This window comes from Melanerpes formicivorus, unplaced genomic scaffold, assembly GCF_026170545.1.
Source record: "Melanerpes formicivorus ecotype bairdi unplaced genomic scaffold, bMelFor1.0.p_v2 SCAF_642, whole genome shotgun sequence".
NCBI lineage: Eukaryota > Metazoa > Chordata > Aves > Piciformes > Picidae > Melanerpes > Melanerpes formicivorus.
Genome location: NW_027142994.1, coordinates 77,501 through 87,500, shown reverse-complemented (window position 1 = coordinate 87,500; position 10,000 = coordinate 77,501).

The window sequence follows — 10,000 nt, the reverse complement described above, 5'->3', positions numbered from 1 at the left end:
CTCGGTGAGTAGACGTGCTCTCCCTGAGCTGGCAGGTAGACGTGCTCTCCATGGCGAGGGGGGACTTAGTGCACTGAGCCGTGCGGCAGGAGGTAGACGTGCTCCCCGCGGCCGGGCGGGCACTTAGCGCGCGGAGGCTGGAACCGCGGGGTAGACGTGGTCCCCGGGACGAGGGCCGCCTGGTATCGCCCGCCCGGCCCCCAACCCCCCCCCCCCGCGGCGGCGTAAATGAAGAGAGGCAGTCGGCATGAAACCTTCTTTTATTAAGTGTTGTTTTCATCGAGCGTCTTTCATTAAAGGTTGTGTTCTGAAGCAGTCTTTTCTTCAACAGCGCTGTTCTCCGGGGAGAAGGTCTGCCGGCATCTCTAGAAATCTCCCCCCGCCCCTGACCGCCTCCCCCCCCGCCCCCGTTGCCGGTTTGCGCGGCGCCCCCCCTCCCGACGTTGCCTCTTGCCGCTACCCCCCGCCCCCCCCCCGCTGCCGGTTTGCGCGGAGCCCCCCCTCCCGACGTTGCCTCTTGCCGCTACCCCCCGCCCCCCCCCCGCTGCCGGTTTGCGCGGAGCTCCCCCTTCCCGCCGTTGCCTCTTGCCGCTACCCCCCGCCCCCCCCCCGCTGCCGGTTTGCGCGGAGCCCCCCCTTCCCGCCGTTGCCTCTTGCCGCTACCCCCGCCCCCCCCCCGCTGCCGGTTTGCGCGGAGCCCCCCCTTCCCGCCGTTGCCTCTTGCCGCTACCCCCCGCCCCCCCCCCGCTGCCGGTTTGCGCGGAGCCCCCCCTTCCCGCCGTTGCCTCTTGCCGCTACCCCCCGCCCCCCCCCCGCTGCCGGTTTGCGCGGAGGCCCCCCTTCCCGCCGTTGCCTCTTGCCGTTACCCCCGCCCCCCCCCCGCTGCCGGTTTGCGCGGAGCGCCCCCGCCTGCCGTTGCCTCTCGCCGCGGCCACCACCGCCCCCTCCACACCCCCGGGCCCCCGTTACCGGTTTGCGCGGAGCCCCCCCTCCCGACGTTGCCTCTTGCCGCTGCTGCCACCCCCAGCTCCCCACACCCCCCGGCTCCCGTTAGCGGTTTGCGCGGAGCCCCCCCTTCCCGCCGTTGCCTCTTGCCGCTACCCCCCGCCCCCCCCCCCCCGCTGCCGGTTTGCGCGGAGCCCCCCCGCCTGCCGTTGCCTCTTGCCGCGGCCGCCACCGCCCCCCCCACACCCCCCGGCCCCCGTTACCGGTTTGCGCGGAGCCCCCCCTCCCGACGTTGCCTCTTGCCGCTGCTGCCACCCCCAGCTCCCCACACCCCCCGGCTCCCGTTAGCGGTTTGCGCGGAGCCCCCCCTTCCCCCCTTCGCGGGCTGCCGCTTCCCTCCCGGGCTGCCCGGCTGCTCTCTAACCCCTGCGACCGAGGCGGCGCTGTTAGGGCGGCCGTGCCGGTGCCCCTTGCCGCAGCTAGAGCCTCTCGCCGCTGCCCCTCCCGTCCGTCGTCCCCCGTCCCCAAAAACTTGCTGCTCTCCACGCTGGAGCCTGCACGGGGGAGGTTGCGCTCCGCTCCTCCGGCCCTAAAGCCGCCCTCGCCCGCCCCCCCGGCTTGCCGCTTGGCTCGGCTGCCCGCCCGCCCGCTAATCCCCCCAACGCCCCCACCCCAAAAACACCCCAGCCCTACCGCATGCCGCTCCCCCTCTCCCCGCTCTCGCTGACCGCTGCCACCCCCCCCCACCCCTCCCCCCCGAAACAAACCCCCCAGCCCTACCGCATGCCGCTCCCCCTCTCTCCCTAGCCTGCCCCCCCCGCCGTCGCTTGCTGCCGCCGCCGCCGCCGCCGCCGCCGCCGCCGGGACCCGCCTCGGTCTGGTGGCGCGCGCTCGGAGATCCCCGGCTACCCGTCCGTCCGTCCCTCCCTCCCGCCCCGCCCCGGGGGAGGGCCCGGGGCAGCGCGGGCAGGCGGGGAGCAAAAAAAGGCGCGGGCGCCAAAAAAACGTCGGGGTCCCGGGGTGGCGGAGGGGGGCGGCGGCGGGGGCGGCGGCGGGTACACGGCGCCGGGTCCAGGGCGCCGGGTCCAGCCCGTCCCGGGGCGGGGACAGGTGGTGTCGTCCGTCCCCGCCCCCGTAACCTGCTCTGAAGCATCCGCTTCCCGCCGCGGTTCGCCCTCCACCCCCCCCGCCGCACACGCAGCTGCCGCTTCCCGCCGCCTCTGCCCCCCGCCCCGGGATCAACCACCCGCCGGGTCCAGCCGGTCCCGGTCCCGGGAACCTGCTCCCGGGGCCAGCCGGAGCCACGCCCCCTCCTCTGACGCTTCCAGCTGCCGCCTCCCCTCCCACCCCCCAAACTCACACTGGCCCTCGCCGGCCCGCCCACCCGCCTACCTGCTTGCCCGCCGCCGCTGGGTGGCGTGCCGGACACTCTCGCACACAGGTACACAGACAGGGACACAGGGACACAGGCACTCAGGCACACAGGGACACAGGGACACAGGGACACAAGGACACAGGGACACAGGCACTCAGGCACTCAGGCACTCAGGGACACAGGGACACAGGGACACAGGCACTCAGGCACTCAGGGACACAGGGACACAGGGACACAAGGACACAGGGACACAGGCACTCAGGCACTCAGGCACTCAGGGACACAGGGACACAGGGACACAGGGACACAGGGACACAGGGACACAGGCACTCAGGCACACAGGGACACAGGTGGCGGGCCGGAGGCCTCTCCCCACTGTGTGGCAGGGGTCCAAGAGCCACCCCAGCCCAACCCAGAGGGTCTTTTGCACCTCTCTAGAGGCCACCCAGAGACCCCAGGCCGCAGCAGAAGCCTCCCCCGCATGCTCTGCAGGCTTCCGACCCACCCCAGGCCGCACCAGAAGCCTCCCCCGCACGCTCTGCAGGCTTCCGACCCACCCCAGGCCACAGCAGAAGCCTCTCCCGCACGCTCTGCAGGCTTCTCAGCCACCCCAGGCCGCACCAGAAGCCTCTCCCGCACGCTCTGCAGGCTTCTCAGCCACCCCAGGCCGCACCAGAAGCCTCTCCCGCACGCTCTGCAGGCTTCTCAGCCACCCCAGGCCGCAGCAGAAGCCTCTCCCGCACGCTCTGCAGGCTTCTCAGCCACCCCAGGCCGCAGCAGAAGCCTCTCCCGCACGCTCTGCAGGCTTCTCAGCCACCCCAGGCCGCAGCAGAAGCCTCTCCCGCACGCTCTGCAGGCTTCTCAGCCACCCCAGGCCGCACCAGAAGCCTCTCCCGCACGCTCTGCAGGCTTCTCAGCCACCCCAGGCCGCAGCAGAAGCCTCTCCCGCACGCTCTGCAGGCTTCCGACCCACCCCAGGCCGCAGCAGAAGCCTCTCCCGCACGCTCTGCAGGCTTCCGACCCACCCCAGGCCGCAACAGAAGCCTCTCCCGCACGCTCTGCAGGCTTCCGACCCACCCCAGGCCGCAGCAGAAGCCTCTCCCGCACGCTCTGCAGGCTTCCGTCCCACCCCAGGCCGCACCAGAAGCCTCCCCCGCACGCTCTGCAGGCTTCTCAGCCACCCCAGGCCGCACCAGAAGCCTCCCCCGCACGCTCTGCAGGCTTCTCAGCCACCCCAGGCCGCACCAGAAGCCTCCCCCGCACGCTCTGCAGGCTTCTCAGCCACCCCAGGCCGCACCAGAAGCCTCCCCCGCACGCTCTGCAGGCTTCTCAGCCACCCCAGGCCCCAACAGAAGCCTCTCCCGCACGCTCTGCAGGCTTCCGACCCACCCCAGGCCCCAACAGAAGCCTCTCCCGCACGCTCTGCAGGCTTCTCAGCCACCCCAGGCCGCAGCAGAAGCCTCTCCCGCACGCTCTGCAGGCTTCTCAGCCACCCCAGGCCGCAGCAGAAGCCTCCCCCGCATGCTCTGCAGGCTTCCGACCCACCCCAGGCCGCAACAGAAGCCTCCCCCGCACGCTCTGTAGGCTTCTGACCCACCCCAGGCCCCAACAGAAGCCTCCCCCGCACGCTCTGCAGGCTTCTCAGCCACCCCAGGCCGCAGCAGAAGCCTCTCCCGCACGCTCTGCAGGCTTCTCAGCCACCCCAGGCCGCACCAGAAGCCTCTCCCGCACGCTCTGCAGGCTTCCGACCCACCCCAGGCCGCACCAGAAGCCTCCCCCGCACGCTCTGCAGGCTTCTCCGCCACCACAGGCCGCACCAGAGGATCTTTTGCACCTCTCTGGACGCCACCCAGAGACTCCAGGCCGCACCAGAGGCCCCCCCCCCCAACCATTTACAGGCTGCAGTGCCAGCCTAGGCCCCGCTGGCAGCCTCCCTTGTCTGCTTTGGAAGGCCTCCCATCCACTCCAGACCTGCCTGGAGGCCTCCCTCGACTGCTCCCGGGGCCCTCGAAGCCACCCTAGGCCTTTCTGGAGGACCTGCTCGACCGCTCGGGCGGCTTCTGACGCACCCTCGGCCATCCGGCGCCCAGCAGCTCCCAGGGCCAGGCACCGGCCTCCCCCTCCGGCCGCCCCTGGGGCCGGGGGTGGCTCGGACTCGGCGCCCCCAACGTGTCGTCCCGTCCCCCCCCCGCCCCGCACCGCCGAACATTCGCTGCAGCCGAGGGCTTGCCGCTCGACGCCTACCCCACCCGCCCAGCCCCCCGCTGCGGCCCGGCGCTGCCCCGGCCGCTGCGCCCCGCCTCTCATCGCTCCCCCCCACCCGGCAACCGGCCGCCGGGCACGGCAAGTCCCAGGGCAGGGAACAGGTGCTGCCGGGACCCCGTGCTGGCTGCCGGCTTCCCGGGGCTGCCCCGGGCACGGACAGGTCGCCCCCCCGCCCCGGCGAATGTTCACCGAACCGGCTGCCGGCTGCCTTCGAGCACCCCCCGCCCCCCGCCACTATCGTCCCCCCCGCCCCCCCTCCGCCTCCGCTGCCGCTTCTCCCCGCACCGCCTCCACTGCCTCCCCCCGCCGCCGGCGAACGAGTCGCCGGATCCGTAGGGTGCCGGGAGCCCGAACGGCGAGCGGCTCCGGCTGCTGCCGGGGCCGCGGGGCTTCGAGCCGCTCCGGCCGCGGCCGGGACCCCGTGCCGGAAGCCGGCATCCCGGGACGGCCCCGGGACGGCCCCGGTCGCCGGCCGGGTGACGTTCAGCGAAGCGGCTGCCGCCAGTCTTTGGGCCTCCCCCGTGCCGGGGCCGCGGGGCTTCGAGCCGGTCCGGCCGCGGCCGGGATCCCGGGCCGGACGATGGCTTCCCGGGCCGGTCCCGGTCGCCTCCCGGGTGACGTTCACCGAAGCGGCTGCCAGCTGTCTTCGAGCCCCCCCCCCCCCTCCGCCTCCGCTGCCGCTTCTCCCCGCACCCCCTCCACTGCCTCCCCCCGCCGCCGGCGAACGAGTCGCCGGATCTGTAGGGTGCCGGGAGCCCGAACGGCGAGCGGCTCCGGCTGCTGCCGGGGCCGCGGGGATTCGAGCCGCTCCGGCCGCGGCCGGGACCCCGTGCCGGAAGCCGGCATCCCGGGACGGCCCCGGGACGGCCCCGGTCGCCGGCCGGGTGACGTTCAGCGAAGCGGCTGCCGCCAGTCTTTGGGCCTCCCCCGTGCCGGGGCCGCGGGGCTTCGAGCCGGTCCGGCCGCGGCCGGGATCCCGGGCCGGACGATGGCTTCCCGGGCCGGTCCCGGTCGCCTCCCGGGTGACGTTCACCGAAGCGGCTGCCGGCTGTCTTCGAGCCCCCCCCCCCCCTCCGCCTCCGCTGCCGCTTCTGCCCGCACCCCCTCCACTGCCTCCCCCCGCCGCCGGCGAACGAGTCGCCGGATCTGTAGGGTGCCGGGAGCCCGAACGGCGAGCGGCTCCGGCTGCTGCCGGGACCGCGGGGATTCGAGCCGCTCCGGCCGCGGCCGGGACCCCGTGCCGGAAGCCGGCATCCCCGGACAGCCCCGGGACGGCCCCGGTCGCCGGCCGGGTGACGTTCACCGAAGCGGCTGCCGGCTGTCTTCGAGCCCCCCCCCCCTCCGCCTCCGCTGCCGCTTCTGCCCGCACCCCCTCCACTGCCTCCCCCCGCCGCCGGCGAACGAGTCGGCGGATCCGTAGGGTGCCGGGAGCCCGAACGGCGAGCGGCTCCGGCTGCTGCCGGGACCGCGGGGATTCGAGCCGCTCCGGCCGCGGCCGGGACCCCGTGCCGGAAGCCGGCATCCCGGGACGGCCCCGGGACGGCCCCGGTCGCCGGCCGGGTGACGTTCAGCGAAGCGGCTGCCGCCAGTCTTTGGGCCTCCCCCGTGCCGGGGCCGCGGGGCTTCGAGCCGGTCCGGCCGCGGCCGGGATCCCGGGCCGGACGATGGCTTCCCGGGCCGGTCCCGGTCGCCTCCCGGGTGACGTTCACCGAAGCGGCTGCCAGCTGTCTTCGAGCCCCCCCCCCCCCTCCGCCTCCGCTGCCGCTTCTCCCCGCACCCCCTCCACTGCCTCCCCCCGCCGCCGGCGAACGAGTCGCCGGATCTGTAGGGTGCCGGGAGCCCGAACGGCGAGCGGCTCCGGCTGCTGCCGGGGCCGCGGGGATTCGAGCCGCTCCGGCCGCGGCCGGGACCCCGTGCCGGAAGCCGGCATCCCGGGACGGCCCCGGGACGGCCCCGGTCGCCGGCCGGGTGACGTTCAGCGAAGCGGCTGCCGCCAGTCTTTGGGCCTCCCCCGTGCCGGGGCCGCGGGGCTTCGAGCCGGTCCGGCCGCGGCCGGGATCCCGGGCCGGACGATGGCTTCCCGGGCCGGTCCCGGTCGCCTCCCGGGTGACGTTCACCGAAGCGGCTGCCGGCTGTCTTCGAGCCCCCCCCCCCCCTCCGCCTCCGCTGCCGCTTCTGCCCGCACCCCCTCCACTGCCTCCCCCCGCCGCCGGCGAACGAGTCGCCGGATCTGTAGGGTGCCGGGAGCCCGAACGGCGAGCGGCTCCGGCTGCTGCCGGGACCGCGGGGATTCGAGCCGCTCCGGCCGCGGCCGGGACCCCGTGCCGGAAGCCGGCATCCCCGGACAGCCCCGGGACGGCCCCGGTCGCCGGCCGGGTGACGTTCACCGAAGCGGCTGCCGGCTGTCTTCGAGCCCCCCCCCCCCTCCGCCTCCGCTGCCGCTTCTGCCCGCACCCCCTCCACTGCCTCCCCCCGCCGCCGGCGAACGAGTCGGCGGATCCGTAGGGTGCCGGGAGCCCGAACGGCGAGCGGCTCCGGCTGCTGCCGGGACCGCGGGGATTCGAGCCGCTCCGGCCGCGGCCGGGACCCCGTGCCGGAAGCCGGCATCCCGGGACGGCCCCGGGACGGCCCCGGTCGCCGGCCGGGTGACGTTCAGCGAAGCGGCTGCCGCCAGTCTTTGGGCCTCCCCCGTGCCGGGGCCGCGGGGCTTCGAGCCGGTCCGGCCGCGGCCGGGATCCCGGGCCGGACGATGGCTTCCCGGGCCGGTCCCGGTCGCCTCCCGGGTGACGTTCACCGAAGCGGCTGCCGGCTGTCTTCGAGCCCCCCCCCCCCCTCCGCCTCCGCTGCCGCTTCTGCCCGCACCCCCTCCACTGCCTCCCCCCGCCGCCGGCGAACGAGTCGCCGGATCTGTAGGGTGCCGGGAGCCCGAACGGCGAGCGGCTCCGGCTGCTGCCGGGGCCGCGGGGATTCGAGCCGCTCCGGCCGCGGCCGGGACCCCGTGCCGGAAGCCGGCATCCCCGGACAGCCCCGGGACGGCCCCGGTCGCCGGCCGGGTGACGTTCACCGAAGCGGCTGCCGGCTGTCTTCGAGCCCCCCCCCCCCTCCGCCTCCGCTGCCGCTTCTGCCCGCACCCCCTCCACTGCCTCCCCCCGCCGCCGGCGAACGAGTCGGCGGATCCGTAGGGTGCCGGGAGCCCGAACGGCGAGCGGCTCCGGCTGCTGCCGGGACCGCGGGGCTTCGAGCCGCTCCGGCCGCGGCCGGGACCCCGTGCCGGAAGCCGGCATCCCGGGACGGCCCCGGGACGGCCCCGGTCGCCGGCCGGGTGACGTTCAGCGAAGCGGCTGCCGCCAGTCTTTGGGCCTCCCCCGTGCCGGGGCCGCGGGGCTTCGAGCCGGTCCGGCCGCGGCCGGGATCCGGGGCCGGACGATGGCTTCCCGGGCCGGTCCCGGTCGCCTCCCGGGTGACGTTCACCGAAGCGGCTGACGGCTGTCTCCGAGCCCCCCCCCCCCCCCTCCGCCTCCGCTGCCGCTTCTGCCCGCACCCCCTCCACTGCCTCCCCCCGCCGCCCGCGAACGAGTCGCCGGATCTGTAGGGTGCCGGGAGCCCGAACGGCGAGCGGCTCCGGCTGCTGCCGGGACCGCGGGGATTCGAGCCGCTCCGGCCGCGGCCGGGACCCCGTGCCGGAAGCCGGCATCCCCGGACAGCCCCGGGACGGCCCCGGTCGCCGGCCGGGTGACGTTCACCGAAGCGGCTGCCGGCTGTCTTCGAGCCCCCCCCCCTCCGCCTCCGCTGCCGCTTCTGCCCGCACCCCCTCCACTGCCTCCCCCCGCCGCCGGCGAACGAGTCGCCGGATCCGTAGGGTGCCGGGAGCCCGAACGGCGAGCGGCTCCGGCTGCTGCCGGGACCGCGGGGATTCGAGCCGCTCCGGCCGCGGCCGGGACCCCGTGGCGGAAGCCAGCATCCCGGGACGGCCCCGGGACGGCCCCGATCGCCTCCTGGGTGACGTTCACCGAAGCGGCTGCCGGCTGTCTTCGAGCCCCCCCCCCCCTCCGCCTCCGCTGCCGCTTCTCCCCGCACCCCCTCCACTGCCTCCCCCCGCCGCCGGCGAACGAGTCGGCGGATCCATACCGTCCCGAGAGCCCGAGGCGGCGGCATCCAGTGCGGGTCCGGCCGAGGCCGGGACCCCGTGCCTGTCGCAGGCTTCCCGGGACGGCCCCGGAACGGCCGCGGTCGCCGGCCGGGTGACGTTCTCCGAAGCGGCTGCCGGCTGTCTTCGAGCCCCCCCCCCCCTCCGCCTCCGCTGCCGCTTCTGCCCGCACCTCCTTCACTGCCTCCCCCCGCCGCCCGCGAACGAGTCGGCGGATCCGTAGGGTGCCGGGAGCCCGAACGGCGAGCGGCTCCGGCTGCTGCCGGGACCGCGGGGATTCGAGCCGCTCCGGCCGCGGCCGGGACCCCGTGCCGGAAGCCGGCATCCCGGGACAGCCCCGGGACGGCCCCGGTCGCCGGCCGGGTGACGTTCAGCGAAGCGGCTGCCGCCAGTCTTTGGGCCTCCCCCGTGCCGGGGCCGCGGGGCTTCGAGTCGGTCCGGCCGCGGCTGGGACCCCGTGCCTGTCGCAGGCTTCCCGGGACGGCCCCGGAACGGCCGCGGTCGCCGGCCGGGTGACGTTCACCGAGGCGACTGCCGGCTGTCTTCGAGCCCCCACCCCTGCCGTGGCCGCGGGGATTCGCCCCGGTCCGGCAGCTGACGGTTCCCTGTGTCGGACGCCGGCTTCCCGGGACTGCCCCGGGACAGCCCCGGTCGCCTCCCGGGTGACGTTCACCGAAGCTGCTGCCGCCTGTCTTTGTCCCCCCCCCCCCGTGCTCTCCCTCAGGCGGGAGGTAGACGTGCTCTCCCTGGGCGAGTAGACGTGCTCTCCCTGGGCGAGTAGACGTGCTCTCCCTCGGCGAGTAGACGTGCTCTCCCTCGGCGAGTAGACGTGCTCTCCCTCGGCGAGTAGACGTGCTCTCCCTCGGCGAGTAGACGTGCTCTCCCTGGGCGAGTAGACGTGCTCTCCCTCGGCGGGTAGACGTGCTCTCCCTCGGCGAGTAGACGTGCTCTCCCTGGGCGAGTAGACGTGCTCTCCCTGGGCGAGTAGACGTGCTCTCCCTGGGCGAGTAGACGTGCTCTCCCTGGGCGAGTAGACGTGCTCTCCCTGGGCGAGTAGACGTGCTCTCCCTGGGCGAGTAGACGTGCTCTCCCTCGGCGAGTAGACGTGCTCTCCCTCGGCGAGTAGACGTGCTCTCCCTCGGCGAGTAGACGTGCTCTCCCTGGGCGAGTAGACGTGCTCTCCCTGGGCGAGTAGACGTGCTCTCCCTCGGCGAGTAGACGTGCTCTCCGCGGAGATCGCGCTTGTCGCCAAGGGGTCGCTGTTGCGC